General features: G+C 43.3%; 1 protein-coding gene across 3 annotated transcripts in view; it reads right to left on the reverse strand.

The window, feature by feature from the left end:
- Positions 1-25,752, reverse strand: part of LOC135206637 (SAP30-binding protein-like) — a 142,614-nt gene extending 116,862 nt beyond the window's left edge. For all 3 annotated transcript variants that reach the window (XM_064237987.1, XM_064237986.1, XM_064237988.1), the window contains exon 1: positions 25,592-25,752. The gene's annotated coding sequence lies outside the window, so the exon portion shown is untranslated. The remainder of the gene's footprint in view (positions 1-25,591) is intronic.
- Between the last annotated feature and the right edge of the window lie 1,702 nt (positions 25,753-27,454).

Genomic DNA, 27,454 nt, shown 5'->3' on the forward strand with positions numbered 1-27,454 from the left:
CTCGAGGCTTAGAAAAGATCTCGAACTTCTTTGGGAAAGAACGGACCTCGGCGAGGGGAATGCTCAGTTCTGCTGGGCACCCTTTCCTCGTTAGAGCAGTTCATTTCCCTGGGAAGATTAAATCTCAGACCTCTGCAATTTTATCTAAAGAGGATGTGGAGTCAAAAGACAGGAGACTTGTCAGACGTTTTTCCCATCCAACAGGGGATAAAATCCGACCTAAAGTGGTGGTTAACCCCATTAACAAGGAACGAACGGGGTGTCCCTCTTGATTCGGAACCCTCACCGAGTGTTGTTTTCCGATGCCTCGGAAACAGGTTGGGGAGCAACACTGGTCCAAAGGAAGTAGCAGGTATTTGGACCAGACAACAAACTACTCTGCACATCAATGCGAAGGAACTCCTGGCAATTCATCTAGCCCTGGAATGCTTCGAAGCGGAAGTCAGAGGGGTGGTAGTTCAAGTCAATTCCGACAACACCACAGCTCTGGCTTACATCCGGAATCAAGGGGGCACTTACTCTTTCTCTCTGAATGTAATAGCGAGAGCTCTATTAACCTGGACAGAGGAACGGGGCATTATTCTGCGTACAAGGTTTGTCCAAGGAGTAAAAAACCTAAGGGCAGACAGGTTGAGCAGAAAGAACCAGGTTCTCCCGACAGAGTGGATGCTCCACTCAGGAGTCTGCGACAAATATGGTCACTCTGGGGGAGACCCCAGATCGACCTGTTTGCCATGTTCCTCTCCAGGAAAATAGACAACTTCTGCTCGCTAGAAGAAGATCCCAGAGCCACAGCGATCGATGCCTTCCTCATGGATTGGTCAGGCATAGATGCATACGCCTTTCCCCCATTCAAATTGCTGGGGGAAGTAGTAAGGAAATTTGTGGCATCGGAAGGAATGAGAATGACTCTAATTGCTCCCTTTTGGCCTTCCCGAATCTGGTTCACAGAGGTACTGGAATGGACGGTGGACTTCCCCAGATCTCTACAGACAGGACAGATCTGCTCAGACAACCCCACTTCGAGAGGTTCCACAAAAACATCCAAAGTCTCTCCCTGACTGCCTTTCGACTATCGAAAGACTGGTCAGAGCGAGAGGCTTTTCAAAGAAAGTGGCAACTTCAATTGCTAGAGCCCGCAGAGCCTCTACCTTGCGGGTCTACCAATCGAAGTGGGAAGTTTTCCGTAGATGGTGTAGGTCGAAGAAAGCTGTCCTCTTCCAATACCTCTGTAACCGAAATCGCGGATTTTCTCCTCTTCTTAAGAGAAGAATCCAAATTGGCCGTATCAACTATCAAGGGATATAGGAGCATGCTCATCAGCTGTTTTTAGAAACAGAGGGCTGAATCTCGAGAATAATAAGGCTCTTCATGATCTCATCAGGTCTTTCGAGACTAAGAAATTGAGATCGTCGATTCCCCCGAGTTGGAACCTGGACGTTGTCCTAAAGTTCTTGATGTCGGACAGGTTTGAACCTATAGATAAAATCTCATTCAGAGATCTTACTAGCAAATGCATATTCCTGTTGGCTCTAGCAACTGCTAAGAGGATCAGTGAATTGCATGCTTTGGACTCTCGGGTGGGATTTAGAAAAGACTCGGCTGTCATTTCTTTCCAGGATCTTTTCTAGCAAAGAATGAGAACCCTTCTAAACCTTGCCCTAGAAGTTTCGAAGTCAAGGGACTCTCTTCTCTGGTAGGAAGAGAGTTGGATCGGTCCCTTTGCCCAGTCAGGACCTTAAAATTTTATTTAGAAAAGAAGACACAGCTTCAGGGATGTCGACAAGGTCTTTGGTGTTCGGTAAGAAACCCCAAGAGACCGATGTCAAAGAAACGCACTGGCATTCTTTGTCAGAAATGTAATTACCGAAGCTCATAGGAATTGCCAAGAGAACTCTTTAAAGCTGCTGAGAGTGAAAGCTCACGAAGTCCGGGCTGTGGCAACTTCCCTTTCTTTTACGAAGAATATGTCCATGAGAAACATTTAGCAGCAACTTATTGGAGGTGCAATTCAGTATTTTGCATCCCACTATTTAAAGGATGTTAGAATAACATACGATAAATGTTTCGCTCTTGGACCTTATGTATCAGCGGATACTATGCTGGGAAATGGAGCAGACGCTGGATCCTTAAATTTGTTTTTAATATTTTTTTAATAATTAGTTAGTTTTAATATTGTTGTTGAGTTGTGGGTTGCTTGAAAGGATGTTCGGGGATGACTCCTTTCAATCGTAGTACTAACCCCAATGAGGATCAGGTGATCGGATTAGTGTCGTGCTCTATGATCATGCCAATAGGCAAGGTGTTTTGTCATGTAAGTGGATAAGACCCCATTGACAAAGATCCTAAGGTTCTGAAGTGTAAGTGGGTAAGACCCCTGTAACAGACCATCAAGAACTCTTAGCATGAGGTCACTACCTCGCTGAGGCTCTTGAAGCGATACGGGCTCCTGGGCAGTAGCCATGAAGTCTTTCGCTAACACAGGTAGGAATCAAGGTTTTTAATTTTATTACCTACAACATATGTTGTTTCCTGTCTATTTCAGTAAATTAGCTGTCTCTTACCCTCCGCCAAAGGTGCCAATCAGCTAAGTATATATCTGACAGGTAAGTTGAATGCATAAAAATGTTATTGTCATGATACAATAAAGTTTTATGCATACTTACCTGGCAGATATATACTTAGCTATAGACTCCGTCGTCCCCGATAGAAATTCGAATTTCGCGGCACACTCTACAGGTAGGTCAGGTGATCTACCGCCCCGCCGCTGGTGGCGGGAATAGGAATCATTCCCGTTTTCTAAGACAGATTTTCTCTTCCACCTGTCTCCTGAGGGGAGGTCGGGTGGGCCATACACCGTATATATCTGCCAGGTAAGTATGCATAAAACTTTATTGTATCATGACAATAACATAATAAAGCTAAATTGACCTATAAACAATGAAATAGTACAACAATTTGGACCATTCAATACCCAACTTAATACATACTGCTAATATGTACTACACAGTACCTGTAAATAAAGTGTATTAGTGTCCATGGTATACAAGAAATACTATACGTACATACGTACGTATGTAGTAAAATGTGGAAGCTTACCTTTCGAGTGAGGCTATCTCTGAAAGTGGTGACAATCTCTGAAAGTGGTGACAGAGGAGGACAAACGGCAGATACGTACGTACACTTAACTTCACAAAACACATAAAAAAAATGTAAGGAAAACATAAACTAAACTTTACGAAACACATTAACAAAACTGTAACACTTAACTTTACAAAAAACTTACGTCATCGAACTGTGCAAGCATACGACCTGTGTAAGACTTTTCAGGGTGTCTCTTTTCTACGAATGATTGCACCTTATGAAAAGCAGCTAGAGCATCCTTAACCCTCTTACGCCGATTGGACGTATTAAACGTCGAGTCAAAATGTCTCCCGTATGCCGATTGGACGTATCATACGTCGGCTCAAAAAATTTTTAAAAATTCGTGGAAAAATACTTATAGGCCTACCAGCCGAAAACTTTTGTATCACGCGCCTTGGGGGATGCTGGGAGTTCACGGATCAAGGCGTTGTTTTGTTTACAATCGCTACGCAGGCGCGCAAGCGCGAATTTCTTTCTTATCGCACTAAAAAGTATCAGTGACACATCTCGGAAATTATTTCGTCACTTTGACATAATTTTTGCACCATTTTAAATTATCCTTTACATGAAGTATTATATATGAAAATGTGCGCAATTTCATGTAAAATACAACAAAAAAATACTCATGATTGTAGCTTTTATCAATTTTGAAATATTTTCATATAAATAACGATGTGCAAAAATTTCAACCTTCGGTCAACTTTGACTCTACAGAAATGGTCGAGAAACGCACTTGTAAGCTAAAATTCTTATATTATAGTAATATTCAATCATTTGCCTTCATTTTGCAACAAATTGGACGTCTCTAGCACAATATTTCGATTTATGGTGAATTTATGAAAAAACTTTTTCCTTACGTTCGTGCGATAACTCTTCCGATAAATTTTTTCGTGCGATTGTCCTCATGTTTGCACCCTTTTAAATTTGCCGTTACATAAAGTTTTATATATGGAAATGTGCGCAATTTCATGCACAATACAACAAAAAACAACCCATGGTTGTAGCTTTTATCAGTTTTGAAATATTTTCATATAAATAACGTTAAGTGCAAAAATTTCAACTTTCGGTCAACTTTGACTCTACCGAAATGGTCGAAAAACGCAATTGTAAACTAAAACTCTTATATTCTAGTAATATTCAATCATTTATCTTCATTTTGCAACGACTTGGAAGTCTCTAGCACAATATTTCGATTTATGATGAATTTATGAAAAAAAAACATTACGTTCGCTCGGTAACTCTTCCGAAAAAATCAGAATTTTTTTGTGCGATTGTCGAAATGTTTGCACCATTTAAAATTAGCTGTTACATAAAGTTTTATATATGAAAATGTGTGCAATTTCATGTAGAATACAACTAAAAATGATTGAAGGTTGTAGCTTTTCTCTTTTTTCGAAATATTTGCATATAAATCACGATAAATAGAAAAAAAACCACGTTCGGTCAAATTTGACTCTACCGAAATAGTTGAAAAAGGCAATTGTAAGCTAAAACTCTTACGGCCTAGTAATATTCCGTCATTTTTCTTCATTTTGAAACAAATTTGAAGTCTCTAAAACAATATTGTGATTTATGGTGAATTTTTGAAAAATATATTTACCTTCACTCCGCGCGCCGATTCGCGGCCGCAAGTCTCCGAAATACGTACATCGCATTATCCTAATATTTGCTCCTTTTCATATTAGCCTTTTTATAGTGTTTCATATATCAAAATGTGCGCAATTTCATGAAGAATACAATAAAAAATAATTGAAGGTTGTAGCTTTTTCCATCTTCGAAATATGTGCATATAAAAAAATATATATATTAAAATTTCGACATTCGGTCAAATTTAACTCTTCCGAAATGGTCGAAATATGATGTTATTATGATATAACAAAGTTTCATGTATACTTACCTGGCAGGTATATATATAGCTATATTCTCTGTTCGCACTGGCAGAATTTTTCAAAAACTCGCGCAACCGCTAGATCACTGGTAGTTCAGGTGATCGCCACCCCGCTCCCGTGGCGCTGGTGCTCGGAATCATTCCCATTTTCGTCAGATTTTTCTCTGAACCCTGTCTCCTGAGGGGAGGTGGGTGGGAATTTAATTATATATACCTGCCAGGTAAGTATACATGAAACTTTGTTATATCATAATAACATCATTTTCATGTATGACACTTACCTGGCAGGTATATATATAGCTGATTGACACATTTGGAGGTGGGTCAAAGACAGCAACATTGTAAGGAGTTTAAAAATTTTAAATTTTCAAAATACTCTTAGATTCCTTACCTGCTAAGGTAGCTGACTTCAGCATTCCTGCCTCTTAGCCTGCTAAACCTTAGTAGCTTCTAACTAGGGACGTGACCTATTAGTTGATGAAGCTAAATACAAGGGTCTGACAACTGGACGGGACCAATTTGTTGACAGGAAACCCTAGCCCTCTCTTACCACGGGCATTCATGCTAGGATAAGTTAGACCACCTGAACCACACACAAAACTAACCTAACACACTACACTTCACAGACTGAAGAGGAAATCACCCTCTCAGACAACCGTAAAAAACAACACCACTTCATTAAAATACCTAGCATGTTAGTAAGTTATGGGGTGGAAAATCCTTTGCCCAATACTGCTCCTGAGGATACATATGGACCCAACGTTTGACAATTGTCAAACGTTGTTTTTGACGTTCTAAGGTAATGACTTGCAAACACTGAATTAGTCCTCCAAAAACGTCGTTTCAATGATATCTTTGAGGGCCATATTCTTTTTAAAAAGCCAACGAAGTAGCTACTGCTCTCACTTCGTGCGCCTTAACCTTAAGGATGCCGAAATTTTCTTCTTGGCATAACATATGAGATTCTTTAATTAGTTCCCTAAGGAAAAAGGCAATAGCATTTTTGGTCATTGCTCTGCTAGGATCCTTCACAGAGCACCACAGTGATTCTGAAGTTCCTCTAATCTTACTGGTTTTCTCCAAATAATAGCGCAATTGCCCTACTGGACAAAGAACTCTCTTTTGTTCCTGTCCTACTAGATCTGAAAGACCCATAATTTCAAACGACCTTGGCCATGGATGAGCTGGATTCTCGTTCTTGGCCAAGAACCCCTCCTGAAATGAGCAAAACCGCTTTGTCATGTTTCCAACCAATATGTTTGCTAATTGCTTGCAGCTCACTCACCCTTTTAGCTGTGGCCAAGGCCACCAAAAAGATGGTCTTTTTGAGATATCTCTCAACGAAGCTTGATCCATCGGTTCGAACTTACTAGTTCCTAAAAATTTCAGGACCACATCGAGATTCCAGGAAGGCGCTCCTTCCTTGTTGCAAAGGACCTCATGAGGTCTCTCAGATCTAGATTATTTGTAATATCTAGACCTCTATGTCTAAATACTGAAGCCAACATACTCCGATACCCTTTAATCGTCTGAGTTGACAATTTTATTTCCTTCTTTAAGTATAAAAGGAAGTCGGCAATTTGGGTCACAGAGGTACTGAAGAAGAAATTTTCCGACTCTTGCACCACTTGCGAAAAGATTTTCCCACTTCGCCTGGTACACCTTAATAGTAGAGGCTCTTCTAGCTCCGGCCACCGCTCTGGCCGCCTCTCTAGAAAACCCCCTCGCTCTGACAAGTCTTTCGATAGTCTGAACGCAGTCAGACCCAGCGAGGGTGTTCTTGTGGTACCTGTTGAAGTGAGGCTGTTTGAGTAGATCTACTCTTGCTGGAAGTGTCCTTGGTACATCTATTGTCCATTCCAGTACCTCTGTGAACCAATCTCGGGCCGGCCAGTATGGAGCTATGAGAGTCATTCTTGTCCCCTGACTCTCCCTGAATTTCTTCAAAACCTTCCCTAATATCTTGAACGGGGGAAAGGCGTAGACGTCTAGCCCCGTCCAATCTAGAAGAAAAGCGTCTACTGCGACTGCTTGACGGTCTGGGACTGGAGAGCAATAAGTCGTCAATCTCTTTGTCATTGCTGTCGCAAACAAGTCCACCTGTGGGCGACCCCATAATTTCCACAGACTCTGGCATACTTCTAAATGAAGAGTCCATTCTGTTGATAGAATTGTCCTTCCCTGCTCAACAGGTCCGCTCTCACATTCTTCTCCCCTTGAATGAATCTGGTGAGAAGGGTTACGTTTTCCTTCTCTGCCCAAAGAAGGATCTCCTCCGCCAACTTGCAAGAGAGATTGAATGTGTCCCTCCTTGTTTGCGGATGTACGCCAGAGCTGTGGTATTGTCCGCGTTGACTTGTACCACCTTGTTGCGAATCACCGCGTTGAACTCTTTCAAAGCCAAGAAAATCGCCATCAGTTCCTTCCTGTTTATATGCCAAGCCGCTTCCTCCTTGCTCCAACGACCTGAAACTTCTTGATGTCCGAGAGCCGCTCCCCAGCCGGCGTCCGACGCGTCTGAGAACAATTACATGGTCTGGGTTTTCTTTTGCTGGAGAGACGCTCCCTTCGCTAACTTCCCCGGAGTTAGCCACCACAGCAATTCCTCTTTGATCTTGCGAGGAATTCGAAACAGGAAGGAATCTGGTTGCGATTTTCTTGGCCAGACTTGGTTCAAAAAATATTTGTAGGGGTCTCATGTGAAGCCTTCCTAGAGAAACGAACCGTTCCAGGGACGAGAGTGTCCCCAGTAAGCTCATCCACTCTCGTGCTGAACATTGTTCTTTCTCTAGAAAGGCTTGCACTTTCCGGATGCACTGCTCTTGTCTGTTGGGAGACGGAAAAGCCCGAAAAGTCACTGAGGAGATCAGAATCCCCAATAAACTAGCTCCTGACTGGGTGTCATATTCGACTTTTCTAAGTTCACCATCAACCCTAACTCTTTCGTTAATGTTAACGTCATTTCTAAGTCCTCCAGACGTTGCTTTCTTGATTGGGCTCTTATGAGCCAATCGTCCAGGTATAGAGACACTCTTATTCCTAGAATGTGTAGCCACTTCGCCACGCTCGCCATCACTCTTGTAAAAACTTGTGGGGCTGTGCACAGTCCAAAGCAGAGGGCTTTGAACTGAAAGACCCTGTTCTGGATCACAAATCTCAGGTACTTCCTGGATCCTGCATGAATTGGGATATGAAAAATATGCGTCTTGAAGGTCCAGGGTGACCATCCAGTCCCCTGGACGTACCGCCGCCAGTACTGAATCGGTCGTCTCCATCGTAAATTTTGTTTTCTCCACAAATAAATTGAGTTGACTTACGTCCAGTACTGGTCTCCATCCCCCCGAGGATTTCGCTACTAAAAACAGCCGGTTGTAAAATCCCGGAGATAAGTGATCCAGAACAGGTTCTATTGCTCCTTTCTTGAGCATAGAAAGAACTTGTTCTTGTAGTGCTTCTTGTTTCCCTAGATCGCTGTAGTGAGCTCCAAGCTCTCTTGGCGATGTCGCAAGAGGTGGTCTCTTCAGAAAAGGGATCTTGTAACCTTCTTTGGCTACCTTGACGACCCAAGGATCTGCTCCCTTTTCTTGCCAAATCTCCCAAAACTTCTGGAGTCTGGCACCTACTGATGTCTGAAGGACTTGTTGTTCATTGTTTAGTACTGGGTTTCGAACCCCTCTTGGACGGAGCTCTTCTTGCTCTGAAGCAGGACGAGAAAAGGACTTGCCTCGAAAGGGCTGACTAGTTTGCCTTGGATTCCGCCTTAGGGGTCTTCTTAACCACCTTGTTGGGTAAAAATTTCCTTACCGAGGAGGTTAACAGATCCTGCGTCGCCTTCTGAGTTAGGGAAAGCGAAATATCCTTGATAATATCCGCAGGAAACAATTGATCCGAAAGTGGGGAATAAACTAATTCGGATTTCTGGGCGTTAGAGACGACCTCCTTAGCAGCAAAAGAGCATAGGAGTGACCTTTTCTTTAAAACTCCTGCGGTGAAAAGAGATGCTAATTCATTCGGCCGCCATCCCTTAAGGCTTTTGGTCCATGCAGGACATAATACTGCTTGGGAGTTGAGAAGCCGTCGATTCATTCTCTTCCACTGTTCGTCCCAGAGCCCCCAAGGACCAATCCAGAAAATTAAAAACCTCGAAGGTCCGGAAAATCCCTTTCAAGAGATGATCTAATTCTGATGGAGACCACCACACTTTGGCCGAATTCAAGGCATGTCTGCGGGAACTGTCAACAATGTTGGAAAAATCCCCCTGGGAGGAGGCAGGAACTCCCAGGCCGAGATTTTCCCCGTCGCACCACCAAAATTCCGGACTTCGATGCCAATTGGCAGGAGGGAAAGAGAACACAGTCTTGCCCGCTTCCCTCTTTCTTCAACCACGTATCAATTCTTTGAAGAGCCTTCTTAGCCGTAATCGAAAAACTTCATCTTCAAAAACGAGGACTTCTTCGGAGTTTTATTCTTAGAGAATGGAGAAAGGGGTGATGTCGGAGCTGCAGGCTGAAAATCCCCTTCAAAAAGTGAAAGAAGGCAATTCGTCAATTTCTTATAGTCTGAAGAAGGTGCTTCACCTTCTTTTTCTTCCTCAGATTCTAAGTCTTCTATTTCCTCTTCTGCCGAAGACACGTCCTGTAAACCCAGGTCTTGCTGCAGAAAATCTTCTCCAACCTCGCGGGAAGAAAACCGGCTCCTGCCGCCTGCGTCCTGCGTCCTTCTGAGCTCCGAGGTTGCGTCCGTTGCGTTCCTGTTCCGGAAGCTTGCGTCCTGCGTCCTGCTCCGGAAACTTGCGTCCTGCTTCCTGTTCTCGTAACTTGCGTCCTGCGTCCTGCTCCCGTAACTTGCGTACTACCCGAGACTCTGAAGCATGACGAGAAGGAGGCAAACCATCATGCGTCCTCTTAGACGACTTGACTGGGAGAGATGCGTCCTTACGCCTCGTAGGCGGATGTTCCGATGTTCCCCACGATTTAACCAAATCGGCTAACCTTCCTTGCATCTCTTCAAGGAAGTTTCCTAGTCTCTGCTTCCTGGCGGGAAGTCTGAGCAAGCGGAGAACGAGGACGAGACGGATCTTCAAAACGAGAAACTCGATCTTGAGTTCTACGATAAGGAGAAGATATCGGAGAGACTGCTCCGTATTCAGAAGGAGGGCTCCTATCTAGAGAACCGTCGTACACGAGGTCTTGCGTCTTGTCTTGACTTAAAGGATCTCCTCCTTTTAATCGGAACCACCTCTTCCTCATCACTAGAAGAGAAAATCTCGGGACTACTCCACCGTTCTTGAGGGTAACGCTCATCTTAAGAAGACGTAGGTCTATGCGTCCTCTTCAGAGGACGCGAAACTTCCGCATAACGTCCATACCTGCCTGACGCAGCACTATCTGTAGAGGAAAAACACTTCCCAGTGTCGCCTTTCCTATGGCGCACTGCTGCAGCCTGGGACGCAACAGGACTGCCTGAAGGGACAACTGATCGTATGGGAACCCCTCTCGCCTCCCTTCGACTGTCGACATGCCTTCTCCCTTGGGTCTGGGAGCTTGGCAGAGGCCTAGGTCTAGGAGCACGAGTGAGACGATCAGCCGCCCCCTCCACTACACTGACACTTTCAATCGTACCCACTTTGTCTGTAAGACGCTGAATCTGATCGCCCATTGACGCAAGGGCGGCAAACACTTTCACAATATTAGTATCCTCAGAAACAGCAGCGGGCGCAGGAGAGACCTGAGGAGAAGGATTAACAACTTCTACTTGGAAAGAAGGGGGAGAAATAACAGAAGTATTCAAGGCCTTACAAGAAGAACCTGACCTTTCACTCCGAGACACCGATCTTCTTACTCTATCCTTTTCAAGTCTCTCAACATATTTGGTGAAAGTCTTCCACTCCTTCTCATTTAAACTTTCACACTCATTACATCTATTATCCCAAGTACACAAAACCTCTCTACACTTCTTACATACTGTGTGAGGGTCTACCGAAGCTTTCGGCAGTCTCACCTTGCACCCTTCTTTCATACACACTCGAAATACTATACCAGAATCAGACATTATAATAACTTCCAATCGCGATTGCCAATCCAACTTTCCAATACGATACCCCAATAAAACCATCCAAGTAACAGCGAAAGTCAGCTAACCGAGTTTCGAATTCTAGCAGGGAACCAACAACGATGTTGCCGGTTCAGTGGCAGAAAAAAATCTGACGAAAATGGGAATGATTCCGAGCACCAGCGCCACGGGAGCGGGGTGGCGATCACCTGAACTACCAGTGATCTAGCGGTTGCCGCGAGTTTTGAAAATTCTGCCAGTGCGAACAGAGAATATAGCTATATATACCTGCCAGGTAAGTGTCATACATGAAACTGCAATTCTAATCTAAAACTCTTACAGTATCGTAATATTCAATCATTTGTCTTAATTTTGAAACAAATTGGAAGTCTCTAGAACATTATTTAGAATTACGGTGAATTTTTGAAAATAACATTGTTTTTACGTCCGTGCGTTACGAATTCGTACATCATTTTGTGATAATATTTTTCTGGTGTTGCTTTTATTGTTTTACTATGTATTATATATCAAAAGGATTGCAATTTAGTGTACAATACAACGAAAAAAAAAGTAACTCGTTAGCTTTGACCGTTTTTTGCACAGCGTGATTTGAATACAATTATCTATGAATTTTTTTTTTTCGTTACCATATATCACATTATTTACATATGATAATGATATTATTTTTCATTTCTGATGATTGCATACTAAACTTCAGGCAATGAAAAAAAAAAATGAGCCAAAAATGAACTCTTAATCTTCAAAACTAAGCGCGCTGTGATTTTTTGAAAAAATTATTTTTTCCGGTTCCGCGCTCACTCCAAACCGGCGCCGGCATACAGGAGAGATTTTGATTTTTAGGGCTTCGGCGTAAGAGGGTTAATTTCTGCCGTTGTCATAGAGTCGTCATCCTCCTCCTCGCCGCTGCTAGAGAACTCCTCTTGAACGACGTTATGTTGCATGGCCTCAAACTCCTTCAGGTCATCCGTCGTAAGCTCCTCTTGGTGCTCCTCGAGAAGGTCATTGATGTCGTCCTCGTCGACGACCAGCCCCATGGACTTGCCGAGTGCAACGATCTTGTCAAGATCTGGTTGTGAAACAGTTTCAGGATCGTCAACTGTTTCTGAATCTGCAGCACCAGCTTCGCCAATGTCGAATCCCTCGAAGTCTCGGGCGGATACAGCATCAGGCCAGAGTTTCCTCCACGAGGAATTCAAGGTTCACCTCGAAACCTCCTGCCAAGCTTGGTCGATGAGTCGGATGCATATTACGATATCGAAATGCTTCCAAAATTCACGCAAGGTGAGGTTTGTGGTATCGGTGATGTCGATACATCTTTTGAAAAGATGTTTCATAAAGCTTCTTGAAGTTTGATATCGCTTGCTGGTACATGGGCTGGAGGAGAATGGTGGTGTTAGGCGGAAGATAAAGAACCTTGATGAAGGAATACTCCGCTAGGATATCTTCCTCGAGGCCAGGAGGGCGAGCAGGGATATTGTCTAACACCAGCAGACATTTCAGAGGGAGGCGCCACTGTCGGGCCGAAACACAGATTTACCCACTCGGTGAACAAAAGCCTCGTTACCCAGGCTTTCGCATTAGCCCTCCACATCACTGGAAGCTTCTCCTTAAGCATTTTGTGGGCCTTGAAGGCTCGAGGAGTCTCCGAATGATAGACCAGTAGGGGTTTCATCTTGTAATCCCCACTGGCGTTCGAACAAAGTGCGAGTGTAAGCCTGACTTTCATAGGCTTATGCCCGGGTAGCTTCTTCTCTTCCTCCATGTATACGTCCGACGAGGCATTTTTTTCCAAAAAAACGCCAGTCTCATTACAATGGAAGACTTACTGAGAACTGTAGCCTTCCTAGGTCGTCATCTCGTCGAACGTCTTAATAAAGGCTTCGGCCGCTTTTCTTTTGAGTCCGAGCTGGCCGCTTCCCCATGCCGCACCACCGAATGGATGCCAGTCCGTTTACGGAATTTTTCGAACCACCCATGCGAAGCCTTGAACTCTGGGGTTGGCGTTGATGTCCCTTCTCCTCCGTCGTCTTCGACCTGGGCAATCAAATGGCCTTGTGGCAGGTTACCGTCTCCGTTATCGTATCACCAGCGATTTCTTTGTCTTTTATCCAGACAAGAAGAAGCCTTTCCATTTCATCATGCACATGGGTCCTCTTGCTGGACAAAATAGTCACACCCTTGGAAGGTGTAGCTGCTTTGATGACATCCTTCTGCTTAAGGATGGTGCCTATTGTCGACGGATTTCGGCCGTACTTCTTGGCGATCACACTCAATCGCATACCAGCTTCATATTTTTTAATGATGTCCATCTTCGTCTCCAAAGAGAGCATCCTCTTCTTTCCGTGAATTTCAACTTTCTTGGGAGCCATGACTACGTATATACTGTACGTAATTATGTTATGAGTACGTATACGTATGTAGTAAAGTTCTCACACACGCTAAAGTATAGTACTACAATGAAATCACTAACGAATTTACGTTAATAAACAAAACCGTTAGAACGAACGAATACCGCGTGCGTACGATACCGATGATGCCCTGAATTGGCCGAAGAAGCATGCCGCTACGTAGATGCATCATGGGAGGGATGCTGACCAATAGGAGAGAAGGATCTCATGGCGGTGACTAGCATCAGGAACCAATGGGAGAGCGGGAGGATGGTGACGAGTCTACTCAGTTGGCGGCGTGCGAGTTTTAAAATTTTTATCGGTGGTCCAGGCGAATCTCGGACTTCACAGCGACAACCTTTCTTATCTTGAACAATTTTTGTATGTAGAGCCGCAAAAATATTCGTATTTGCTTTCGTATCGAGTTTTTCGTAAGTTGAGCCTTTCGTATCTCGAGGTACCACTGTGCTACAAATAGATATGCTAATTTCACTTACTTCCACAGTTTTGTGTAAGTCTTATACCCAGTCTGGAGGGTAAACCCATACCAATTGGCAACACTGATAAAAAATAGGAGTGCGTGAACAACACCACACCAACTGTTCACAGCAAAACCGTTGATATTTGAGTCATGAATCTAGTTATTTTTTCAACAACGAATATTTTCAAATTAATTATCATGAATACATAATAAATTTATGTAATTCACAATTATCCAGCACACTCTTCTTCTTTCCTCCCCAAAAATCGCAAGTTTTCTTGGACTCGAGGGTGAATGTCGTCATCGTTTAAGATTGTTGTGAAGAAAGTGTCCCAGCATCTATGGGTACGAGTGGTGTGCGGATTTAGCACATGAAATGGAAAGTTTATTGACACAAGTGATTCTGCAAACACCGAGATGGCGTCAATCTTCTACACATAAGGCATTTTAAGTAAAAATTTCAAAAGCGTCATGGAGGTAAGTTTGTACTGTGCATGGCTAGACTGTCATTAACCTCTTTAATCTTAAATCATGACATTATTTTGTACTTTGGGAGAAAACTTATTTTGAGAGGAAAGTAGAGGTCTCGAGGTGTTGCTTCCATGATGGATGACTCATGACTGGCATCCATCACTGGTGTCAGGAAATGTTAAATAACTTTATCTGGAAGGTGGGTCAACGAGCGGGCAAGACTGGCCTAAGTAGTCCACTTGGTTGCTTCCCCTATATAGGGGAAAACACCACAGTGGAGCCATCGTCATCACGTGGCTCAGCCTTATTCACTCGATATTTAATTGGTGAAACAAGAATACAATTACATCTTTAAGCATACCATTGAAAAGATTGAACTTTCATCAACATAATGTGATATATGAAAGTGCCATACGAACTAAAATAAGCACATGAGGTCTTCATTAAACATGTTTTCAAGGCAGTTTTGAAATCTAATATGGGGCCAACCGCGTGATGTGCCATTCGTAACCACAGCCAAGCCACCATCTTTCCCAGCCTTCCCAGCACTCATTTGAACAATGTTAGTGTATATATGTAACATCTATTGATCTTACTCAAGACTGCAGTTGTAATCAGCACAATAAAAATGTTATTGTTATAATACAATTAAGTTTGTTCATACTTACCTGGCAGATATATATATAGCTGTATTCTCCGAAGTCCGACAGAATTTCAAAAACTCGCGGCAAACACGCAGTGGGGCGGCCGCCACGGTGGTAGTACCCATTCCCGCCGCTGGGAGGCGGATATCAGGAACCATTCCCATTTTCTATTCATATTTTATCAGTGCCACTGTCTCCTGAGGGGAGGTGGGTGGGCATGGCACTAATTTCTTATATATCTGCCAGGTAAGTATGAACAAACTTAATTGTATAACAATAACATTTTGTTCATGAAACTTACTTGGCAGATATATATATAGCTGAATCCCACCTTCGGATGGTGGGAAGAGACAGAATAGGATTTGTAGGAAACTTAAATTAAGTAGATGATATACACCTTGGTTCCTCACCTGTTAGCAAAGTAGACTCTGTGATTACTGTCACTTCAGCCTGCTTGTGCTTAATCAGAGTTGCCAGCCAGGTGGAGACCTGTAGTGCTGGTGCGCTCTGGATGCTCTGTCAACGGGGACGTGACCTCAATGTGACAAGAGCATAGAGCCATACAAATGAGGGCAACGAAGCAACTGACCACCACCTGACCAACTATCCAAGACCCCCTGAACACTAGGCTAAGAGATGGGAGGTCTTCACCAAAACCTCACCTCAACCAAAAACCACAACAACTAAAAACTAACCTAAACCTAAGGGATAGGGAGAGAGCTACCTTCAGCCCCCAAGACTGTGTCTGCAGAAATGTATGGCCCAAGAGAACAACAGTCCTCGTATATCGTTCTACATCTCTCAAGTAGTGTGAGGCGAATACTGAATTGCTCCTCCAAAAGGTGGCGTCAAGGATGTCCCTTGATCGACATGTTCCTTTGGAAGGCAAGCGAGGTTGCGACAGCTCTGACCTCGTGAGCTTTCACTCGCAAGAGGCTCAAATCGATCTGTGTGGAAGACGAATGAGCCTCTTTAATGACGTCCCTCAGAAAGAACGCCAATGCGTTCTTGGATAATGGTATATCGGGTCGTTTAACCGAACACCAGAGATTATCTGAGGGACCTCGTACTTCTTTAGTCTTGTGGACATAAAACTTTAGAGCCCTGACAGGGCACAGGACTCTCTCAGGTTCTTGGCCCACAAGGCTTGTCATACCCTTGATTTCAAAGCTCCTTGGCCAAGGGTTCGACGGGTTTTTCATTCTTTGCTAAGAAAGTGGGACTCAAAGAGCAGACAGCATTGTCCCCTTTGAAGCCCACTCTCTTACAAATGGCCTGAATTTCGCTAACTCTCTTCGCCGTCGCCAGAGCAGTTAGGAAAAGAGCCTTCTTCGTCAAGTTCCTAAGATACGCTTCATGTAGAGGTTCGAAAGGACTCGACATTAACAGTCTAAGGGACTAAATCCAAGTTCCAAGAAGGAGGCCTCGCCTGAGGTATCTTGGATGTCTCAAATGATCTCAGGAGATCGTGAAGATCCCTGTTATCAGACAGGTCTAGTCCTCTGTGACGGAAGACTGCCGACAGCATACTCTTATATCCCTTGATGGTCGGGACAGCCAGCTTCTGTACATTCCTTAAAAATAGCAGGAAATCGGCTATCTGGCTCACAGAGGTAGTGGAAGAGTAAATTCCCTCCTTTCTACACCATGCCCTGAAGGAAGCCCACTTCGACTGGTAAACAGCTCTCGAGGACGTTCTCCTAGCATTGGCGATCGCCTTTGCAGCTGCTTTAGAAAAACCTCTCGCTCTGGCCAGCTTTTCGATAGTCTGAACGCAGTCAGACCCAGAGCGGAGAGGTTTCGGTGATATCTTGCGAAGTGGGGCTGTCTGAGTAGATCTTTCCTCCAGGCAACGTCCTCGGAAAGTCTATGATGAATGACATTACCTCTGTGAACCATTCCTTCGCGGGCCACATCGGGGCGATCAGGGTCAACCTCGTCCCCTCCGATGCCGCGAACTTCCTTACTACTTCCCCCATGATCTTGAATGGCGGGAAGGCATACAAGTCTAGGTTCGTCCAGTCCAGAGCAGAGCGTCTATCGCGACTGCTCCCGGATCCAGCACAGGGGAGCAATAAAGAGGCAACCTCTTTGTTCTCGACGTCGCAAATAGGTCGACTAACGGACACCCCCACAGTCTCCAGAGCTCTCGACAGACGTCCTGGTGCAACGTCCATTCCGTCGGCAGGATCTGATCTTGTCGGCTGAGAAGGTCTGCTCTGACGTTCTGGACTCCTGCGATAAATCTCGTCAGGATCCTTATCCGTTCTCGCATCTGCCCACAGCAGAATCTCCCTCGCTAAATAAAAAAGAGGACGGGAGTGTGTACCTCCCTGCTTCTTTAGGTACGCAAGGGCTGTGGTGTTGTCCGAGTTGACTTGGACTACTTTCTCTGCAACCTTTTGTTGGAAGAACTGTAGCGCCAGAAAAACCGCCGCTAGTTCCTTTACATTGATGTGCCAGGACAACCTGTTCCCCCCCTCCAGTGCCTGACACTTCCTCCCCTCCCAGTGTTGCTCCCCATCCCGACACCGAGGCGTCGGAAAAACAACACTAGGTCTGGGCTCTGAAGCTTTAGGGACAGCCCCTCTCGAAACTTCCGAGGATCTAGCCACCATCTTAGATGGTTCTTCACCGATTTGGTGATGAAAAGGGTCGCATTCAGATGTCCCTCTGACTCTCCATTCGTCTGCTAAGAAAAACTGGAGAGGTCTGAGGTGTAGTCTTCCCAGGGAAACAAACTTTTCCAGCGAGGAAATGGTTTCCCAGCAGACTCATCCATTCCCATCGCCGAGCAAGCTTCCTTCCCCAGGAAGGCCGAAACTCTCTCTAAGCCTTGCAAAAGCTGTCGTTCCTGGGACGGAAACGCTCGAAAAGCCACTGAATCCATCTGAATCCCCAGATACACGATTTGACTGTGTTGGGGTCCAGATGCGACTTTTTCGAGGTTGACCAGAAGTCCCAGGGAACTTTGCCAAGGAGCCAAAGTGAAGTGAAGGTACTTCAGACACCTTTCTTCTGACGATGCTCTGATCAGCCAATCGTCGAGATACAGGGACACTCTTATTCCTGCAGAATGTAACCATCTCGCTACGTTTTTCATGAGCATGGTAAATACCATCGGAGCCGTGCTTAAACCGAAACAAAGGGCTCGGAATTGCCAAACTTTGTCCCTTAGCATAAACCTCAGAAAAAACTTTCTTGAAAGAGGTGGATAGGCACGTGAAAGTATGCGTCCTGTAGGTCCAAGGACACCATCCAGTCGCCCGGTCTTAAGGCTCCTAGAACCGACTGAGGTGTTTCCATCTTGAATTTTTTCTTTTCTACGAAAAGATTCAGGCTGCTTACGTCCAAGACTGGACGCCACCCGACGACTGCTTTGGTACCAGGAAAAGTCTGTTGTAGTATCCTGGTGACCCCAGGTCTAAGACCTGCTCCACTGCTCTTTTCATGATCATTTGATCTAAAAGATCTAAAAGAACCTGATGTTTCTCCCCTTGATACGACGGGGAAAGATCTCTGGGAGTCGTAGAAAGAGGAGGAGGGTCCAATCTTGTACCCCTGTTCCACTATCTTGAGGGACCACGCATCTGTATCTCTCTCTCTCCACGCACCCGCAAAGAACTTTAGCCTGGCTCCGACAGGCATCTGAAGGACTTTTTTCCTTTCTCACTTAAGAGGATTTAGGTTTGAAGGAAACCCTTCCTTCCTTCTTGCAAGTCCCTCTCCCTCTGAGGGAGCAGCTTCTCGGAGGGAGGGCGCGCTACGAAAGGGTTTAACCTTCCTAGGAGGTCGTCCAGACGACGACGTGGTAGGGACTGCGGGACGTCTTGAAGACTGGGCCAAGAGATCCTGGGTAGCCTTCTCTTGTAGGCTCACTGCCAGGTCCCTTACCATAGCCTGGGGAAGAGATGGCTCGAAAGAGGTGCAAAGAGAAGCTCTGCTTTCTGCGATGCAGAAAACAGACCATTCGCTGTAAAATTGCAGAAAAAGCGCTCTCTTCTTGAGGAAAGCAGTGCCGAAATGAGACACTAACTCTTCCGAACCATCCCTGACGGCCTTGTCCATGCATGACAACACATTGGACAGCTCCCCCAGACTCAAAGAATCAGGACTCCTAGATTGAAGATCCAGGACTCCTAGGCACCAGTCTAGGAAGTTAAAGACTTCCAGAGTCTTTAACAGACCTTTCATGTGATGGTCGATCTCCGTTGGTGTCCATGAAATCTTAGCGGACGATAAAAGGGATCCTTTCCTTCTGGGCGTCTACCAAGACTAGCAAAGTCCCCTTGGGAAGAAGACGGGATCTTAACTCCTACTTCAGCTTTGGTCTCATACAAATGCCGCCTTTCCCACTGAGTCTTGAAGGAGGAAGGGCGAAAGTCGACTTGCCCTGATCCTTCCGACGTTCCATCCAATCCTGCAATTTCTTGAATGCTCTCTTAGTGGACAAGGAAGTCTTCATCTCCACCACTTCCGAAACCTTGCCCGACTTCGAAGACGAAAACTGAGAGGGAGGAGACTTAGGAGCTGCAGGCTGGAACTTCTCACCAAACAAAGAACATAAAAGACGAACCAGCACCTTGTAGTCGGAAACCGACGAAACTGAAGGCTGTTCTTCCTCCACTGAGTCCGCCGGACTACTAAGCTCTCCTTCCTCCCGAAGAGGCAAAGGAGATTGAACCTCTGGAGAGGGCGTGCGCCCAACGGGTCTAGCCTTCAACAAAGGCTTTCGAGGAAGACTAAAATCAGCCTCTTCAAAGCGACCGACCTTCTGTCGATCTTTAGAGCTCGAACCCCGAAGAGCGTCCTGACCGCGCTGCGCGTCAAGAGAGGTTACTCTTAGTCTCTCTCGAGGAGCGTCCTTACGTTTCACGCTCAAGCGTCCAGCTTTCGCTTTCAAAGCGTCCTTCTGAGCGCTCTCGAAAGCCTTCTCCACAGGCAAAGCGTCAAGCAAAACATCCCGACGATAGTCTTCCAAAGCGTCCTGCCGAGCGTCTTCAAAGCGTCCTCCAAGGCGTCCTGTCGAGCGTCCTCAAGGCGTCCTGACGTGCGGGCGGAGACAGAGACGAACGAGGAGACGGAGAAGGAGACTGCCTCGTCCTCTTGACAGGCAGTCTAGCGTCCTTCCTACGTTTAGGCTCAACTGCTGCTGGGCGAGTCTTCCGAGCCATTAAGGCCGACAATTGGTCTTGAAGCGACGCAAGAATACTCTTCGTAGGTGAAGAACCGAGAGGAGGTGAAGGGCTGCGCCTGCAAGAAGACGAGGGGCGGGGGGACGCCTCCTTCCTTCTCAAAGGTACAGCAACCTGCCTCTCCGAGGCGCGAGAGAAGCGCTTCTCAGCATCGTCCTCGGACGACGTCCTACCTCTCTTCTGAGGAGGAAACGCGTCATACGACGCAGGCGAAGACCGCAACGAGAGCGGAGAGAGGGGACGTAAAGCGTCCTCCCTAGGAAAAGTCCTTTTCAACGGACGCGAGTCACTCCGAGCGCTCCACCCCTTGCGCGGGGGGGGCGCCTCGGAGGACGAAAAACAGTCCTTAAGGATGCGAGCCTGAGCACGCTCCTTGGCTGCCTGGGAAGAAGCAACAGGTCCTGCCGAAGGGACGCCAGATCGGTGGGGAGCCCCCGTAACCCTCTTGCGGCTTTCGACATGCCCACTCCCTGAGTTCTGGGAGTCCGACAGAGGTCTAGACCTAGAGGCATTATGGGGCCGATCTGACGCCCCCTCCACAACACTAGGGGCACGATCACACACTTTACTCGAGCCGTTTTCAAGGGCCAACACTTTGGACTCTAGAGTGCGTAATGACTCTAGAATCAGAGAAAGGGCATTACCTTCTCCAGACACAGAACTAGGGCCCTCAGGCAACAACACAGGATTAGGTGAAGCAAATTCTACTGGTGTTAGAATAGGAGAAATGTTACTTCCCTTACCTTTCGTAGAACCGCTCTTGGAGGAAGCCCTCCTGATCCTATCGCGCTCCAACTTACGGCGATAGGATTCATACACCTTCCATTCATCCTCAGTCAAACTTTTGCATTCAATGCAACGATCAACCAGCAAACAAACATGCCCCCTACACCCCATACATACTGTGTGGGGGTCTACCGATGATTTCGGTAGCCTCACCTTGCAATCACTTCTCACACACACTCTGAAGCTCACTGAACTTGATCCCGACATCACGTTCATAGAAAAGCCAATCCAAAATTCAAAAACAGTCCACTATCGCGTATGCCAATCCAACAATCCAGAGTCAAAACCAAAAGTCAATCCAGATACTTATAACGAGTCAAAATCCAAAAATCCTGGGCGGAGGTCTGTAAACAGGTGTTTACCGACCGGCGACAGAAAAAATATGAATAGAAAATGGGAATGGTTCCTGATATCCGCCTCCCAGCGGCGGGAATGGGTACTACCACCTGGCCGCCCACTGCGTGTGCTGCGAGTTTTGAAATTCTGTCGGACTTCGGAGAATACAGCTATATATATATCTGCCAAGTAAGTTTCATGAACAAACTAACATTTTGTTGCCTATATTAGTGAAAGTATGAAACTTTTTATTCCTGGGGTCATGGTTTGAACTGAAATTCATTTTTACCTTGTAATCGATTTTTTATCCTCACTGCCATCACAACTGAAACTCCACAGTGCTAATTTGATTGTAATTATACACATTTTGGTCTCATTTCACTCTAAATTGCACTTGAACTTCACTGCGGTTCCTGGTTCCTAAGCGTTCACTCCACAAACACAGTTACTGGCAGCACACGAGTACACGGTTTGTGAGGTGCAAAGCTTTATTCCCTTAATTGTTTACTTTACTCATTATTTAGCTTAACTTTACTTTGTTACTTCAAAATGTTTATTTAATTAATGTCTATTATCCCTTTTTTGCAACCAAATTAACCCCGAAAAATTAAAGATATTTCTGAAGTGCGTACATACGAGCAAACGACGGAAAAATGACTCATCGTTGCCAATCTAGTGGAGCTTCACACATACGACGATGCATTTACTAACTGTGTTAAAGTACTTTTTCAGAGGGTGGCCACGAACGTGGTAGTCAGTGGCTCCGCTAGTCCAGTCGGTTGTTTACCCTATGTAAGTATTGTTCAAATGAGGGCTAGGAAGGCTATAATGGACAAGTCTGTGAGTGTATTCCCGGATTGTGCACACGATACATGCCATATTGGATTTAAAAACTGCCTTGAACACATATTTTATGAAGACCTCGCATGCTTATTTTACTTCGTATGGCAGTTTCATATAGCCTAGGGTAAAAAATCCCGGACGATCCACCATCATCACGCTGGATGGGTCTTATTCACTCGATATTTAATTGGTGAAACAAGAATACAATTACAACTCTAAGCATACCATTCAAAAGATTGAAGTTTCGTCAACATAATGTGATATATGAAAGCCCCATACGAACTAAAATAAGCATGTGACGCTCTTCGTAAAATATGTTTTCAAGGCAGTTTTGAAATCAATATGGCGGCTATCGTGTGGATGGAAGGGTCTGTTCACAGACTATCCACCATCTTTCCCAGCCTTCCAAGCACTCATTTGAACAATGTTAGCGTATATATGTAACGTTTATTGATCTTACTCAAGACTGCAGTTGTAATCAGCACAATAAAACAACATTTTGTTGCATATATTAGTGAAAGTATGTAACTTGTTATTCCCGGGGTCATGGTGGTTTGAACTGAATTCATTTTTACCTTGTAATCGGTGGTTTTTATCCTTACTGCCATCACAACTGAAACTCCACAGCACTTATTTGATTGTTTTTATACACATTTTGGTCTCAATACACTCCACGTTGCACTTTAAACAAGTTGCTGTTCCTGGTTCCTAAGCGCGCGCACCACAAACACAGTTACAAACAGCAAACGACGACACTGCAAAGTTTTATTCCCTAAATTGTTTACTTTACTCGTTATTTAGTTCAACTTTACTTTGTTATTTAAAAATGTTAATTTAATTCATGTCTATTATCCCTTTTTTGCAACCAAATTACCACGAAAAATTACAGATACTTCTAAAGTAGATACAACCCAATGTTTCTAACCTTGTCGTACATCTGGCTGCTGAAAACCATTGAGGAACAGACTACAGATAAGTGGATTATGTGTTTTTTTTTTTTTGCTAGCACTTTTCATTGATTTAAGTCTATATTAGTATTTTGATTTTTTTAAATAACTGTATGCCAGAAATATATGTAACCTTTAATGTTTGTATGCTAAGAATGGCAAAATCATCGTTGCCACAATAGTGGAGCTTCACACATCCGTCGATGCATTATTATAAACTGTTTCCATGAATTCTAGTTGTCATAGTAATGCAATAATGGTAAAATTGCTTTAAATATTTATGTATATATACTTTCAATACATAGGCTAATTTCACCAATTTCCACGTTTTGTGTAAGTCTTATACCCAGTTTGGAGGGTGAATGCGTACCAATTGGCAACAGAGAGAGAGAGAGAGAGAGAGAGAAAGGAAGGTGAAGGAAGGAAGAAGGACAGTGGGGCAGTGGAGGGGGGGGGGGGGGGGGGGGGGGAGAGGGTAGGTGGAGCTTTTTACGCATGTTCGTATCCATTTCTGGACAATGGAGTTTTTGTCTCTTGGTACAAGGACAAGTGTCGTTATTCTTTACAATTAGTGATTCACGATACCCTTATAAATTACGGCACTGGGTGTAATGCACTATAGCAAAATCTCGTTCTGATAAGAGTGTTCATTACAGAAATAGGTACTGCCCAAAAATGTGCTTGCACTGTCTCTGAAACCCATAGTAGGTATGCTGCTTAATTGTAAATCAAGTTTTTTGTAATCAAGTATGTATTTTTAACAAGCTAGCTGTTGAATAAATTTGTATTTTTCTCAATCAAAACATATGCCCCTCAATGCTAACTTTCGTCTTTTAAAGACTTTTTGGTCATTGCAAATTCAGCCCCCATAATTTCTTATGGTGCAAAAACAGACAGAGGCCCAGGGACTGAAAACTAATGCGTCACACTACGGCGGTAATCCGGCAGTAAAACATCTTCATATATCCAAAAAGTAAATAATAAAGATATATATGCACATTATGATTACAACAATTACATGAATAGCTGATAACAATCTGCATGAATAACTGGTAAACTGTTCTGCAAGAAAGTTGAGTACAGCAATTATTTACAATAGGTACGAAAGTCAAGATGTAGTGAAGTCATAATACAGGACTTAAAAGAACAGTTCTAATTCCGAAAAATAAATATATACTTAAATTTGAGTAAGAATTGAGTTACTTTTTCAATAACGAATATTTTCAAATTAATCATCATACATATGTAAAATATTGAAGTTTTACTATTTATTTAAAAAATTATCTAAATGCACGCTTCGTCGTCGTCTTCTACCAAAACAGTTGTTTACTTAAAAACGTCCTGGTAAGGGACCGTGTTCCCATTGTTGTGATGAAAGTGCCCCAGCGTCTGTGGGTACAAGTGGTGTGTGGATTTATCACAGGAAATGGGAAGTTTGTTGACACAAGCGACTCCGTAAACATCGAGATGGCGTCAATCTTCTAAGTTATTCAATCGTAAGTAAAAATTTTGAAAGCGTTTTGGTGAGATTTCCACTGCCTTGGACACCCTTTTCCCTACCCTCTGTTTAAATCTTAAAATTTGGCCTTAATTTCTAACTTTGGAGAAAATACTTACTTTGAAAGGAGAGTAGAGGTCTTTAGCTCCGTTTCTCACCAACAACAAGTTGCGACTGATGCCCATCTCCGGTGTCAGGACGCGTTATAAGTACTCTTTCGGAGGGTGGCATGCTATGATCGTTGTTGGCTCGATGCAGGCCATGCGGTGTTTTACCCTATAGGTATCTCATTTTGTTGAAGAAACTTTAATCTTTTGAATGGTAGGTATGCTTAAATATTGAATTGTATTGATGTTTCACTAATTAAATATCATGTGAAAAAAGTGACCGTCTGACGGATCAATGTCTGCACAGCGGTGCTTTACCCTATTCAGCAACGAGACCAATGGCTTCATGCCGAGAGTGAACTAATGTCACCAGAAATACACATATCTCACACCTCAATGGAATGTCCGAGTAGCCCCTTTTTTAGGTTATAACGATCCCTGTATTTAGGGTCCACTACCCTATAACTAGGCCTACTTAGCCTACCATCTTGCTAGCCTATCTGCTAACGAAAATATAAAGTAAGAAACTTTCAAAGTACGCATCAGCTAAAACAGGAAAATCATATAAAAAATGCAGTAATGGTTTAAAGGAGAATATTATGTAGGTAATAGCCTAGGCAATCGAAAAGAAGCTACCTAAGTAGCTAGCTACTACCTAGGCCTATATTATGGCTAGGTAGTACCTAGGTAGTAGATCCTGCCAGTGTTACAACGGGTAGCCAAAGCCATGTCCTACTCTCACTTATTTAACATTTTTTCCACCTTATTTAAGGCAATTGCCATTCATATTACCTGTGGAACACAGAAGGAAGCCTTCCTCTATATTATTTCACTCGTGGATGTCACCAAGATCTGTTTAATGTTAGGGAGAAAGACTAGCAAAGGGGACGAACGTAGTCTTGTTTACAAGTTGTGCTTTTCCTAAGGCCACTGACGGCTGACGCCCGTTGAAAAAATTAGAAGGAAAAGCGAAGAAAATCCTCCAAATGAAAAAATTTAATCTTTAAATTTCTGGTCCTTTGTTTTTTACTATTTATTCCTCCTTATCTCAGTTTCATGTCTTTTAAATGTGTTTCTCTCGCCCCCGCTCTCTAAGGAACCCAAATTTCTTTTTTAGTATTATCGCTCAGTTGCGCTGCTGTGAAAATAGATACTGTATTTGCTCTCATATATATAATCTTTTAACTACAGAGACGAAATCATTAGAACTCCAAATTTGAAATGAGTATGTTAACAGCTGTTTGCCTGTCTGGTGCAAAAACTTAACCTAAGTATGGAAGCCTACATTACAGTTTAGCTATTTTTACAATATTATCTCTGTTTATTTTAATTCGTGATTGTATACAAATGAAAGAATATTCGTCCTCGAACAAGTTACTGAAATCATTAGAAATCAGATTTTGAAATAAGCACATTCACGTCTTTTAGTCGATGTTTGGTGTGATATTAACCAAACAACTGCATAAGAGTATAGCTATCTACTACAACAATAAATACTATAGCTATCAAGGTTTGAAATTAGTCCATGAATGAATTTTTCAGAACCTGTACTAAATAATGGTCAAAGTACCTTCAATTTGTACAAAACTAAATCTGTTCCGAAAGGTTCGAACGTGCATGGAATCTCAAAAAAGAAAAAAACCTAATAAAAGAAACATGTTAGGTTTATATAAGGTATATATATATATATATATATATATATATATATATATATGTATATATATATATATATATATATATATATATATATATATATGGGAATGTGATGAACATATAAATAAAACAAAAATCCTTGAAGGAAAGTGGAACAATGGAGTTCTGTTGCGAGGCCTTTCGACTTCTCGTCTTTTACTAAGTAGCTATACTACATTGTTTCCCTTTCCTTTATACATACATACTACATACATACATACATACACACACACACACACACACACATATATATATATATTATATATATAGATATATATATATATATATATATATATATATATATATATATCTATATATATATATATATATATATATATATATATATACATATATATATAATTTACAATATATTGCTAAAACTTGTCTTACGATATCTTATGTTGTTGTAGAGCTGGAATGGAAGGAGTTAACCAAACTTTCATGTATTTTTCGCACTTCCTCATGGTCAAGGATAAAAAATACTTATTTGTTATAAAGACACCTCTGTGGCAGCAATACATAAACATGAAAACCATCGTACTACTGTTTAAAAAACTGTCTAAAAATGTTGTTTACAAGTAGTTCATCCAGTTTGTAAATAGTATCTTGAACCTAGACCCTTGGCCTGCTGCAGTTTTAAGTCTTGATGACGTGTTATGCTGTTATTTACAATGTTATCAATAAGTTCTCAAACCCCCATGTATATGCAGAGGATTCAGCTGAAGTTGATCTGCCAGAGCACTTGAAGGTAATAGGCTATTCTTCAACTTTACCATTATCGTTTTCACCCTAAAGGATACTTCAAGTTCGTCTACAAGTAAACTTAACCAACTAGCTAGTCTACCAGGGTTGATCAACAAAAAACCACGGGTACCCTACCATAGCCTCATCTTAGCTTAGTAAATGTAGCCTAACTTGACAACCCTCAGGAATGCTGATTTTTCTATCAGTCCCTCTCCAAAG

Source organism: Macrobrachium nipponense, chromosome 31 (genome assembly GCF_015104395.2).
Source record: "Macrobrachium nipponense isolate FS-2020 chromosome 31, ASM1510439v2, whole genome shotgun sequence".
In the NCBI taxonomy this organism is placed as follows: domain Eukaryota; kingdom Metazoa; phylum Arthropoda; class Malacostraca; order Decapoda; family Palaemonidae; genus Macrobrachium; species Macrobrachium nipponense.